Source organism: Pleurodeles waltl, chromosome 3_1 (genome assembly GCF_031143425.1).
Source record: "Pleurodeles waltl isolate 20211129_DDA chromosome 3_1, aPleWal1.hap1.20221129, whole genome shotgun sequence".
Taxonomy (NCBI): Eukaryota; Metazoa; Chordata; class Amphibia; order Caudata; family Salamandridae; genus Pleurodeles; species Pleurodeles waltl.
In genome coordinates this window covers 98116938-98129964 of record NC_090440.1, presented here as the reverse complement: position 1 = coordinate 98129964, position 13027 = coordinate 98116938, and positions in this window count along the sequence as shown.

Sequence of the window (13027 nt, the reverse complement as noted above, 5' to 3'; positions counted from 1 at the left end):
ACTTGACCAGGATTGTATGCCCCTGAAGGAGTGCCAGGTCGTCAGCTTGTGTGAGTCTGGGCATCTAAAAGTAGGTGGCGCCCCATTGCAGCCTGAACCATATCCTGCTGGACAGACGCTGATGCAAGATTAGCCCACTCTTGTGAGTTCGATTCTGTCCATGTGGCAAACATGGGTACATGATGAAAATGGCAGGCTGGTATTCGGAAGAAAGCTGGGCGATTAGTATCCCAGAACATGAACATAGGAACCTTTCCCCTGTTGCCTCTGTTAGTCGATTCTCTGGGTCTACAACGCTTAAATAGGTATTAATGCAAGAACTGTTTCTCATAAAGCAGCGTTTCCCTTTGATATCTAGACTATGCTATAAAAATTGACAAAAATGAAAGTGAAAATATTGATTTTGTCTTTTAAAATGGACAAGGGCAAGACATCGTGGGTAGAATCCGTGCTAATGAAAAGCAAAGATGCAATTCAAGGCGAGCTGCACTAATTTTTCCACCAGTGGGGGTCATATATGGAATATTAAATATAACGTCATAGTTTATATTTACGATGCAGATATTATTGCCCATAAATTGCTTTTTAAACACTTCTGTATATATACCTCCTTGTAGGCAAGATTTGCAGTGGATCCTGGGATCTAGCTGAGACCTTTCTCGTAGGAGAGCTCGCTTCCCACAACGACTGAAGCTCTAATCTTTGCAAATAATTGATCATTAAGTGCAGCTAATGATAGTATCTCAGTTAAATGAACTAGAAGATTATATTAGAAGGCCATCTTATTGAACGTTAGCAGTGATAAGCAATGATTTCCACAGGCCTGCATCAGTATTTAATGATCTCTTTTATCAACAAACAATTATGTTTCTCATACTCTGCCGTACAGAACCGAGAAGCAATTTTACAATCACTCAATTTAATAATTGAAATGTAACCAAAGAGACACATAAGGCTACTGGGTTTTTAAACGTCTGTGTATTTTTTAAAGTGTATGTATCCAAAAAGAAAATGAAAGTGAAGGCTGTTTCTTGAGGAAACCGAGATATTCTTTAGAAAAGCTTTAAACAAGGTCCTAAAATGAGTGTTTACGAATCTCTTTTATATTCTGCTCCCCAGAATGTCCTTCCTATTGTAGGTAGAAAGGCCTATAGGCTCTCATGCCCCTCCTCCCCACACATCGTGGGCTCGACCTCAAGTGGCCTGTAGAGCACGTGTAAGTCCTTCTTCTACCTCTCTGGCCGGTCCTTAGGGAAGATTAGGCATGTGCTATATAAATACCACATGTATACAAACAAATGTAGTTATGCTTGCCCTTTCTACAAACTATGTCGCAGTGAACCAGAGACTCGTCCTGAAGAGTTATGCAGGTTTCCTGAACTACCCTGCATTCTAGTCAGTCTCTTCTGTCTGTTCACAATAAGAATTCGATAAACAAAATCATCCCCAGGGCCGGCTTTAGGGCGGTGCGACCGCACCGGGCGTCGACCTCTGGGGGGCGCTGTTTATATCAATAATTTCCGAAACCTGCGATTTAAAAGCACCTGCTGAAAAGTTCCTTGTGCGTTTAACCTTCAAGAAACAATGAAAATGTCAAGATACCTCTTGTGATTAATGTTCCTGCTAGAGAGAGAGATGGGAGTTTTGCCTAGTGGCAGCTTTGACTCAACATAAAGGAGCATAGAGGGTTAATATGCCTGCTGCAAAAAACAGAACTATGGGGCATATTTAAGAAAAGTGGCGTTGCACGCAGTGCAGCACCACTTTTCATGCTTCCCCCTTAGTGCCCCCCTAACGCACCATGTGTGCGTCATATTTAAAATACGGTGCACCATGGTGGTAGTTAGGGGACTAGCGTCAGAATTTTTTACGCTAGTCCGGCGCTTTGCAGGATTAGCGTCAATTTTGATGCTAATCTTGCAAAGCACCCAGAGGCCCATTGTAACCAATGGAAGCCTCTTTTTAATGCCTGCTATGAGCAGGCGTTAAAAGTGCCAAAATAAAATGACGCAGGCATAATGTAGCGCAAAGGGTTACAAAGTGGTGCAATACATGCATTGCACCTCTTTGTATGTATGGTGCAGCATTTTTAATTTTCTAACGCCCCATTAGTGTGAATAAATGACACTAATGGAATGTTAGAGTGGCACTAGGGTCTCTTAAGTATACCTCTATGACAGTGCCGAATCTGTGCTTGTTGTTTCCAGTGCAGAGCACCAGCACTTATTTTTGAAGGCCGGCGCTTATTTTTCTTCCTCAAGCATTTACTGCGAGAAAAAAGACACATATGGGAAAGACAGAGGAAGAGAAAACCATAAAAGCGTCACAATGGGAAAAAGCAGAAATCCGAAAAAGTGAGCTGAAGGGGAATGGAGTGCCTGTAAATGGATTGAAGAGGCGTGAGATGGCTTCAGGATTACGCTGCCTCCGTATTCCATGTTCACACATTTAATTGTAGCAGCCGCATGTTTAAGAGGAGCGCTTTTGACACCGGCACCTTTTTATTTACAAATTAAGCACTGCCCTATAGGGCATATTTGAAAAAAGTGGCGCTGCACACAGTGCTGCTCCACTTTTCTTGTGCCCTTTAGCACCCCCCACGCCACCTTGTGTGCGTCATATTTAAAATACGGTGCTCCAGGGTGGTAGTTTGGGGACTAGCGTCAGAATTGTTTATGCTAGTCCGGCGCTTTCCGGGATTAGCATAAAAAATGTTGACGCTAATCCTGCAAAACACCCAGAGGCCCATTGTAACCAATGGAAGCCTCCTTTTAATGCCTGCTCTGAGCAGGCATTAAACGTGTTGGGAAAAAAATGACGCAAAGAAATCTGTCAGATTTTTTTGTGCCATTTATTTGCTCCTCCCCCAACGGGTAGATGCCCCCTTTGCATACATTATGCCTGACTTAGGCATAATGTAGCACAAAAGCTTACAAAGTGTCACAATGCATGCATTGCGCCACTTTGTAAATATGGTGCAGCTTTTTGGCCTACTAACTCCACCTTAGCTGAAAAAAATGACACTAATGTGGCGTTAGAATGGCACTAGGGCCTCTACAATACCCCCCTATGGGGCATATTTGAAAAAAGTGGTGCTGCACCACTTTTCTTGCGCCCCTTAGCGCTCCCCTAACGCCTCCATGTTTGCGCTGTATTTAAAATATGGCGTAACATGGCGGTAGTTAGGGGACTAGTGTCAGAATTTTTTACGTTAGTCTGGCGCTTTGCAGGATTAGAGTAAAAATGTTTGCTGCTAATCCTGAAAAGCACCCAGAGGTCCATTGTAACCAACAGACGCCTCCTTTTAACGCCTGCTCTGAGCAGGTATTAAAAGTGCCAGAAAAAAATGGCGCAAAGAAATTTGTCAGATTTCTTTGCACCATTTTTTTTGCCCTCCCTAACGGGGGAATGCCACCTTTGCATACATTATTCCTGGCACAGGCATAATGTAGCGAAAAGGGATACAAAGTGGCGCAATGCATACACGTGTTTTTGGCCTTCTAATGCCACATTAGCATGAAAAAATGACGCTAATGTGGCATTAGACTGGTGCTAGAGGCTCTTAAATAATATGCCCCTATATTTTATGTGGCTAGCTGAGTGGATTAGTAAAGCCAGCCTTTACAGGTGCTTTAAAACACATGAAGGTATGTGAAAGGAGAGCGATGGAGAGATAAGGGGCACATTTGCCGGGTGGTAGTGAGTGAAACAAAGGAGGAGGTCATGGGGCGGGGGGCGCCACAATAAACTGTCGCACAGGGCGCCACACCCTAAAGCCGGCCCTGATCATCCCCAAGGTTGGTGTCCTGTGTCATACTCCATCTGTTGCCTCTCTCTTGCTGGTTCTTCAGTGTCTGCGTGCATGCGCTTGTGGAGCTCCTCAAGCATTTGCAAGTGAATTTTGAGATGTACATTGACAACACCCAAATCCATGTCAAGCTGAGTACAACCCAGAGAATAACACTATTATCGCGGTATGATTGGGTTCCACCTTTGACTTGATGATATATTCTTCTGAGTGAAAGGAGCCATAACAAAAACAGTGGTGATGGTGGTGTGGATAGACATTACTCTTAGACTTTTTCCTGCCACTCTGGCCTTGGAGCACCCCCTTCTACACTGCCATAAGTAAGGAATCTAGTTATAATTTTCAGCCCTGAGCTCTTTTTTGCACATCAAGTATACACAGTTGTTAGAGAGGTTAAAGTGTAGCTCTTTTGCATTGATAATGCTCTTTCTTTTGTCTAGCCTGAATATCAGGTGGAACATGTGGAGCACACAAGAGTGCTGGTCACAAGGAAGGAGGGCTTGACTATTGCAATGTTATCCTTAATGCCCCTCCTCACTCCGTGCTCCTGCTAGAGGTTTTAATAGACCTACATCCATTTAAAAACTAACCTGTTGAGAGAACTAAAGGCCTAAACAAACGCCACCCATTAAACGTGTATTTTTCTTTTCTAAGGCTTGCATGACATACACTTGGCAGAAAATGCTAACGTTGGCAAATTCCTTACTGTTGGTTAAGCTGAAGTTGCTTCTTTTGACCTTAACTTGGCCGATTTGCATAACTTGTATGACACCAACTTCCTATGCTGACAGAAAATAATATTCTTCTTTCTTGCTTAACCACTTGACCTGTGTTAGACTTGTCAGATCTTGGCGTGGTTCCCCCTGACTTTTTGCTCCTGACCTCCTGGTTTTTATCCTGTGCTAAATTTTGTTTTTGCTGGTTTTAGGACTCTGCCACTTCTAACCGGTGCTAGAGTGCAAGTGCTCTCTGTCTCAATTGGATTGGTGATTGGTTTCTCCATTATTGGCATATTTGATTTACTAGTAAGTCCCTTATAAAGTGTACCAAGTGAGTAAAGATCCTGTAAATCAAATGCAACTAGTTGGCATGTAGCGCTGATTGTGCCACCCACATGAATACCATTGTGAACATGGCTCAGGCCTGCCACTGCAGTGTCTGTGTGCAGTTTTAAACTGCCATTTCGAAGTGACAAGTGCACCAACTTGCCAGGCCCAAACCTTCCCTTTTACTATGTGTACGTCACCCCTAAGGTAGGCCCAAGGCAGCCCCATGGGCATGGTGCAGTGGATTTGAAAGGTAGAACATGTACTGGTGTGTTTTACATGTCCTGATAGAGCAATCCTGCTAAAAATATTTTTTTACTATTGCAGGACCTATCTTTCCCATAGGATAACATGGGGATTGCCTTGACATATCTTTTAAGGGTAATTTCCCATTGGGAGCAGATACTGATTAGGAGTTTGGGGTCTCTGAACTCACAATTTAAAAATACATCTTTTAGTGAAGTTGGTTTTTGAATTGTAGGTTTAAAAATGTCACTTTTAGCAAGTGGGCGTTTTCTTGATTAACCATTCTGTGCCTCTGCCTGTCTGGAATACATGTCTGAGTCAGGATGACACTTGGGCTGTTTGTACATTCACTCTAGACAGTCACACAAAGGGAGTTGCATATCATGATGGTCCATCACCAGTCTGATGGCTCTTCCTGAGCTAGAGTGGTGGGAGGAGCTGACACTTGCATCTGAATAGGGCTGTGTCTGTTCTCACTCAAAGCAGCCTCCAACCCTCTGGAGTGTGTCTGGGGCTAGGGCAGGGAAAGGTAGGGTCTTGTGCACTAAAAAGACTTCTTTAAGTTTGCCTACTTCAAAGACAGCAATTGGTGTACCCACTGAACCTCTGACCCCACACACTTCTGGACTGAGGACATTCTGCCAAGAAAAATAGCTGGATGATTTAGAAGGGACTACCACTCTGCCTGTTGCTTTGTTGTGCTGACCTGCTGCTTGCTGCTTCTGTCCTGGGAGTAAAAGGACTGGACTTTGCTTTCTACATCCTTCTTTACAAGGTTCTCCAAGGGCTTTAACTAAGCTTGCCTCCTGTTAAAAAGTGGCAGGGCCATCAAAAACGTCACCTACCAGCACGGGAGTCGAGAGTCTTGACTTGCCAAGGTTTGCCAGTCCAGTTCAGGAGCCCTTAGAAGTGAGCTCTGGTACAACTAAGAAGAAACTAAGCACATTGACTCCAAAAGCGACTTTGGAACCGGCTCCGCGTCACCACCTGCACCAGAGCTATGGTCCCCGATGAGTGCAACGACCGCGACCTGCAACACAGGTGCGACTCTGTCGCAGCACACCTGAAGTCCTGCCATAGTGTGAGTGCCAAGTGCCATGTCACCGATGTCCGTGACACCCAACTCCGCTGCAGCACCTGTGGCCCTATTGTGTGATCGCGACACCACAAAGTCGACACTTCGCATTTTGACCTGCTGGATTCATCAACCCTGCGGTGTCATAAGGAACCAATGCCTCACCACTGACTCCACATCACCTCCCCTGCAATCATAAGGAACCAGTGCCTCACCACCCCTTCCTAGCAGTAAGGAACCAACGCCACACCTCCCAGTAGTAGTAAGGAACCAACACCACACCGGTTCCAGTGACGCCTCACCTCCCGACTTCATGCAACGTCTTTGTTTCCTCATCGTTTTCCAAGGTACTGTACCAGGGGTCCGTGTGACTCCATGACTGTCCCACAGTCCCCGCGAATGGCGTTGAACTGTTGGAAGCGACACCATCAAGATGCCATGATAGCCCCAGTTGGAGCTATTGTGTTTCTAAGCGCTAAACTACATTTAATCTTTGAAATTTCATATCTTTGTTTATGTATGTTGGATAGGATTTTTGTTGTTTATGTCTTGTTTTACTCAGATAAATATTAGTTATTTTTCTAAACTGTTGTGGAGTATGTATGTGGTGTTTTCACTGTGTTACTGTGTTTGAGTACAAATACTTCACCTTGAGCCAAGCTACCAAGGGGGTGAGCAGCGGTGGTTATCTTAGCTGTGTGACTACCTTACCCTGACTAGAGTAAGGGTCCCTACTTGTACAGGGTGGAAACCACTGCAAACTAGAGACCCCATCTCTAACAACCTGTATTGGAATTTCTACTTTGCTTGAATAATTTTAAAACCTATTTCTTTTTTAATAGGCCCCTAGTCTGAAGGTGTGTGAGAATAAAAATGATGAGATGTGTTTGCGTATTAAACTTACATTAATGTTCTGTCATTCATACATCTCACTAACTGGAACTTTATTGAATGTTGCAGTGTAGTTAAAGGTTTAGTTATATATATCTTGTATTTAGAACACTCTTTGTTAGAGCTTACCCTCTCAATGGAAATTGTCCTTGTCCCACTGAATCTTTGCTTTTAAATTGGTCAGAAGAATAATTTTATCTGTGAAACTGTTAATACTTTGGTATTATTGTATAATGCATAAAAAGCATCCCAGGGAAAGCGAGTTAGAACACATTGAGGACTAGGAGGAGATGATGCTTTCGCTCTTGCCCTTGATATTCACATTCGCACTCTGAGCCAGAGACAGCTTTAGTGGCAAGGCAGCCTCTCAGACACTTACTATTTTATTCTTTTATTTAAGTATTTCCTTACTAAATTTTTTGCAATCATGGCATGAAATAAAAACATTTGCAGTAATATCACAGTAACTCCTCCATTCTGTCAACAGTGTTGTGTGCAAACAACATGTATTATTGAAGCATCTAAAATTCGGAATGGTGGAGGGGTAGTGGAGAGCAGCCACCCACCAGGAGATTGCATTCCTTAAAGGGGTGGACACAGCTGAGCCCGATATCCCAATCCCCACATTCTCGCAAAGGGACATCATCTACCAGTCGCACAGCCTATGACTTACATACCGCGTAAGGGTGCGCTACGTTACGTGTTCTGGCCTGACACCATAGCTTCTAAAGGGGGTGCCCGTGTGCATGATTGGGAGAACCCTCAAGTGAGGTCCCCTCTCCCTCTTCTTGCTCCTCTCCCACACAATACACCATCTAATTTCACTTCTCAAGGTCCCTCTCTGCATAGTCATCTGTCTTGATGCTCCGAAGGCGCACCCCCTTCGCCACCGCCCATTCAAGCGCTTCTGTTCTCCACCTGTCTTAAATTGGGGGTGCCGCCCTAGCCCAATGAATGGCAATATGGTGCTTGGCCAGTAGCAAGCAAAGGAGAGCAAATCTGTAACTCATTTTACTGCCTTCCTTGGGGAGCAGTAGTAGGCCCAGAAGGCAATGCCAAACTGTCTGGGCAATATGGGTTCCAGTTATCTGGGCCACTTGCGTCCAGTGCGAATGTAACACCCTGAAACTCCACGTCCCGTGGATAAAATCAGCTGGGGACTCGCCACACCGTGTACAGTCAACAGATTGTGTAGGATATATCCTGCTGAGCCTCTGTGGGGTCAGATACACTTTATATAGGTGGCTTAAATCAGACATTACTTGCACGTTTCCACTCACTATCTGTTAGACCTGACAGCCTTAGGGTGGTCACCCCTAACTTTCTGCCTGCCTCCCTCCACTTTTTAGATACTGTTTTTGCTGGTTTTTAGACTCTGCACACTTTACCCCTGCTAACCAGTGCTAAAGTGCATATGCTTTCGCCTTTTAAATATGGTAATATTGGATCTCACCCAATTGGACTATTTAAATTACTTATAAGTCGCTAGTAGAGTGCACTATGTGTGCTTAGTGACTGTAGATTAAATGCTACTAGTGGGCCTGCAGCACTGATTGTGCCACCCACTTAAGTAGCCCCTTAACCTTGTCTCAGGTCTGCCATTGCAAGGCCTGTGTGTGCAGTTTCACTGCCAATTCGACTTGGCATTTAAAAGTACTTGCCAAGCCTAGAACTACAATTTTTCTACTTATAAGACACCCCTAAGGCATGCCCTAGGTAACCCATAGGGCAGGGTTCTGTGTAGGCAAAAGGCAGGACATGTACCTATTTAGTTTACATGTCCTGGTAGTGTAAAACTCCTAAATTTGTTTTTACACTGCTGTGAGGCCTGCTCCCTTCATAGGCTTATATTGGGGCTGCCCTCATACATTGTTTGAATGGTAGCTGCTAATCTGAAAGGAGTAAGAAGGTAATATTTAGAATGACCAGAATGGTGATATAAAATCCTGCTGACTGGTGAAGTTGGATTTAATATTACTATTTTAGAAATGCCACTTTTAGAAAGTGAGCATTTCTCTGCACTTCAATCCACGTCTGGCTGGGTTTAGTTGACAACTCCTTGTGCATTCACTGAGACACACCCCAAACACAGGATACTCAGCCTCACTTGCATAAATCTGCATTATGAATGGGTCTTTTTGGGCTAGGAGGGTGGAGGGCCTGCCCTCTCACAAAGGACTGCCACACCCCCTACCGGGACCCTGCCTGACAGGATTGAACTGAAAGGGAACCTGGTGCATTTCTAAGCCACTCTTTGAAGTCTCCCCCACTTCAAAGGCACATTTGGGTATATAAACAGGGCCTCTGCCCCTACCAACTCAGACACTTCCTGGAGAAGAAACCTGTGAACCAGAACCTGCATCCTGCCAAGAAGAACTGCTTGGCTGCCAAAGGACTCACCTGACTGCTTTCTGTGAAGGACTGCTGCCTTGCTGTTGCCCTGCTGCCTTGCTGCTCTCTGGCTGTGGTGAAGAAGTGCTCTCCAAGGGCTTGAATAGAGCTTGCCTCCTGTTCCCTGAAGTCTCGGGACCAAAAAGACTTCATCTCTTCAAGAAGGACTCCTTGTGCTGCGAAATTCGACGCACAGCCTGTCAGAAACGACGCACAGCCTGCCTTGTGGTGAAAATTTCACTGCATGCCGAACTGGAAAAACGCAGCCCGTCTTTGCGACGAGAAGATCCATGCAGCACCAGCGTAGCAACCGGAAATTGGATGCACGGCCCACTGGATCGACACACAGCCGACCCAGAACGAAGCATCCTGACTTCCAGAGAGGAATCGCCGCAGAGCCTGCCGTGCGGGAGAAAATTTGACGTAATGCCCCCCGGATCGAAGCAGCTCCTGTGACTTTGTTCTGCCAGTGCAGGAAATCCACGCATTGTCCCCGGGGCGTCTGAAAACCCCGCAACCCAAAGAGGATCCATGACTGAGCGCCTGAAATCGACGCACAGCCATCCGTGCGTGAAAACTAAACGACGCATCGCTGTGTGCAGCCCGAGAAATCGACACACACCCCTTTGTTTCCACGCATCTCCTCCTCTGCGGTTCTTTGTAGAGATTTTTCATGCGAACCAGGTACTTTGTGCTTGAAAGAGACTTTGTTTGCTTTTAAAAGACTTAAGACACTTATCAGTTACATCTCAACATATACTTATTGCATTTTAATCGTTTTGACCTGCATTTAACCAGATAAATATTATATATTTTTCTAAACACTGTGTGGTGTATTTTTGTGGTGCTATATTGTGTTATTGTATGATTTATTGCACAAATACTTTACACATTGCCTTCTAAGTTAAGCCTGACTGCTCAGTGCCAAGCTACCAGAGGGTGGGCACAGGATCATTTGGATTGTGTGTGACTTACCCTGACTAGAGTGAGGGTCCTTGCTTGGGCAGGGGGTGACCTGACTGCCAACCAAAGACCCCATTTCTAACACTATCTATGAGCAGAGTGTTGAGATCATTGTCCCTCCAATGACGCATCTTGGTTATATCAATCTGCCTGTGCACCTCAGGACTGCATTAAGTTGGGAAATAAGACCCTTATGGGAGCCAAGGTCTGAAAAGACCTTCATCACCTCGGACTCCACCGGTTTATTGGGAAAACTAGTACATATGTTGCAAGCCGAGCACGATATAGCTTCATATTGCAGGACCAGCCCTGGGCAATCCCAAACAACTTGCTTGCTTTGGCAACGGTCAGAGATTTGCTGGTCAATAAAGATCACCCACAGTCTGACAGCCCCCATCTATTGATGGTGTTACATCCATAGAGGCCCTCAGATGTAGAAAGGGGCTGAGCCACAACAATGGGAGGAGCCGTGCATTCGGCGCACACTTCAATACGTGCGTCACCACCCTTTCCCAGGCCATGGTATCCTGGAACACTATGAGCCTGATTTATACTTTTTGACGCAGTATACCTGCGTTAGCGCAGGTTTGCGTAAAAAAGTATAGCGTCGGCTCGCTCCATTCCAGGATGCCAGCCTGGTGCCATATTTAAGGAATGGCGCAAGCCGGCGCTAAGGCCCGGTTAGCGACAAAATACATGACGCTAACCGGGTAGGGGAGGCATAGGGAAAACTGGAGGTTGTGCGTGAAAGAATGGTGCTATTCAGGTTAGAGTGAAACCTGACTAACGCCATTGTTAAACTCACTACCCCCATGGACATGACTCCTATCTAAGTAAAGACAGGAGTCATGCCCCTTAGCCCAATGGCCATGCCCAGGGGACTTAAGTCACCAGGCATGGGCATTGGGCCAGTGTCATGTAGGGGGCCCAAGTTAGGCCCCCCCTATGGCACTTAAAAAAAAAAATACTTACCTGGGATGGGGTTCCAATCCTCTGCTGTCCCTTTGGTGTGGGTGTCCCTGGAGCCTGGGGAGGGCACCTGTGGGCTTATTCTATTGTGTTCCACATGGAAATAGGCCATAGGCCCACTAATGCCTCCCCTGATCCAGGCATTAACTAATGGGGCTAAGCAAGCTTAGCGCCATTATTTAGGCCCGCATCCCTCCCATGTGTGATTTTTGCACAGGAGGATAAGTAAAGCACCTGGGCCTTAGAGTCATTTTTTCCCCAGGAATGCCTACCTTGTATCTCATTGAGGCAAGGTACTCCTCCGCAGGCAAAAAGTGACTTTAACTCCAATATTTTAGCGCTAGTTATGTCTAGCGCCAAAATATAAATATGGATTTAAGTTTGCGCTGGATTTGCGCCCAAAGAAATTACACAAATCCAGCACAAACAAAGTATAAATATGCCCTTATAAACGGGGTGCTCGGCGGAGTTCTACACCCACCCATTAAGAATTTTGGAAGGTCATCCTCGAGCACCAGTCCCACCAGCAGCTTTTTTTCCTAGTTAGGTTCTTCCGCACACCATAATGCTGCATACTGAAGCAGCCCCGCTAAGTAGTATAGCTGAAGGTCTGGGAGGCCCAGGCCTCTGTCCTCTGGGTCCGGTTTCAGGGTCTCCAATACAAGCCTACTTCTTTTGTCAACCGAGATCAGTGAAACTAGTAACCCATCAAGGCACCTAAACAGTGTAGCTGGTAGGGTACAAAAAAAGTTAACTTAACGTACATGAATCTTGGTAGGAGTACCATTTTTCTGATAGCCGCCCGCCCCATTACTGTCAGTGGCAGGGACTTTCAAAATGTAACCAATCGAGTGTGGTCCTCTATGGTCTGCCCCATGTTCAGGTCATATTGCATGCATTTGTCATGGGTATCCTCAGGTATCGGAAGTGATTAGTTTCCCAGGTGAGTGCCACTGCTGGGAAGTCTGCTGCCTGTGGCTGGGTCAATGATGCCCTGGGAAACAATACCATCTTGTGGCGGTTAATTCAGAGCCTGATATGTTCCCAAAATCTGTCATGTGTTGCAACAACTGCAGGACCTCTCAAACAGGACGCAACACATAAAGGAGTGTTGTCTGCATACATGAACACTACGTGGGTCGTGTCCCCCACCTGTATACCATAGTTGCCAAGCTTCTCTCTCTAAGATAGATCGCCAAACGCCAAAGAGGAGCAGGTAGAGGGGCATCCCTGTTGCATACCCCTCACGATGATGAAGGCCTCGGATATTATTTGGCCAGTGCGCACTCTCACCCTGGGTGTCTTGACTTGTATAACAGGCGGACCCAGGCCAGGTATTGTGGACCTAATCCCATTCTACGAAGGACTTCCCATAGGTATGTCCAGGAAAGAGTATCAAATGCTTTTTCTATATCCAAAGCTACCAGTGTGGTCTTTTCCCCTTGCAGATCTTGTGGCATTCAGGACATGTGAGAGCCTCCGGAGGTTCATATGCGTGCCCCTAACTGACATAAACCCTCATGGGTTGGCGTGCACCGATTGGCTGATTATCTGATGCAGCCACACCTCCAGGACCTCCGCCAGAAGATAAACATCTATGTTGACCATAGATAATGGGTGGTACGATCCCGGGTTACA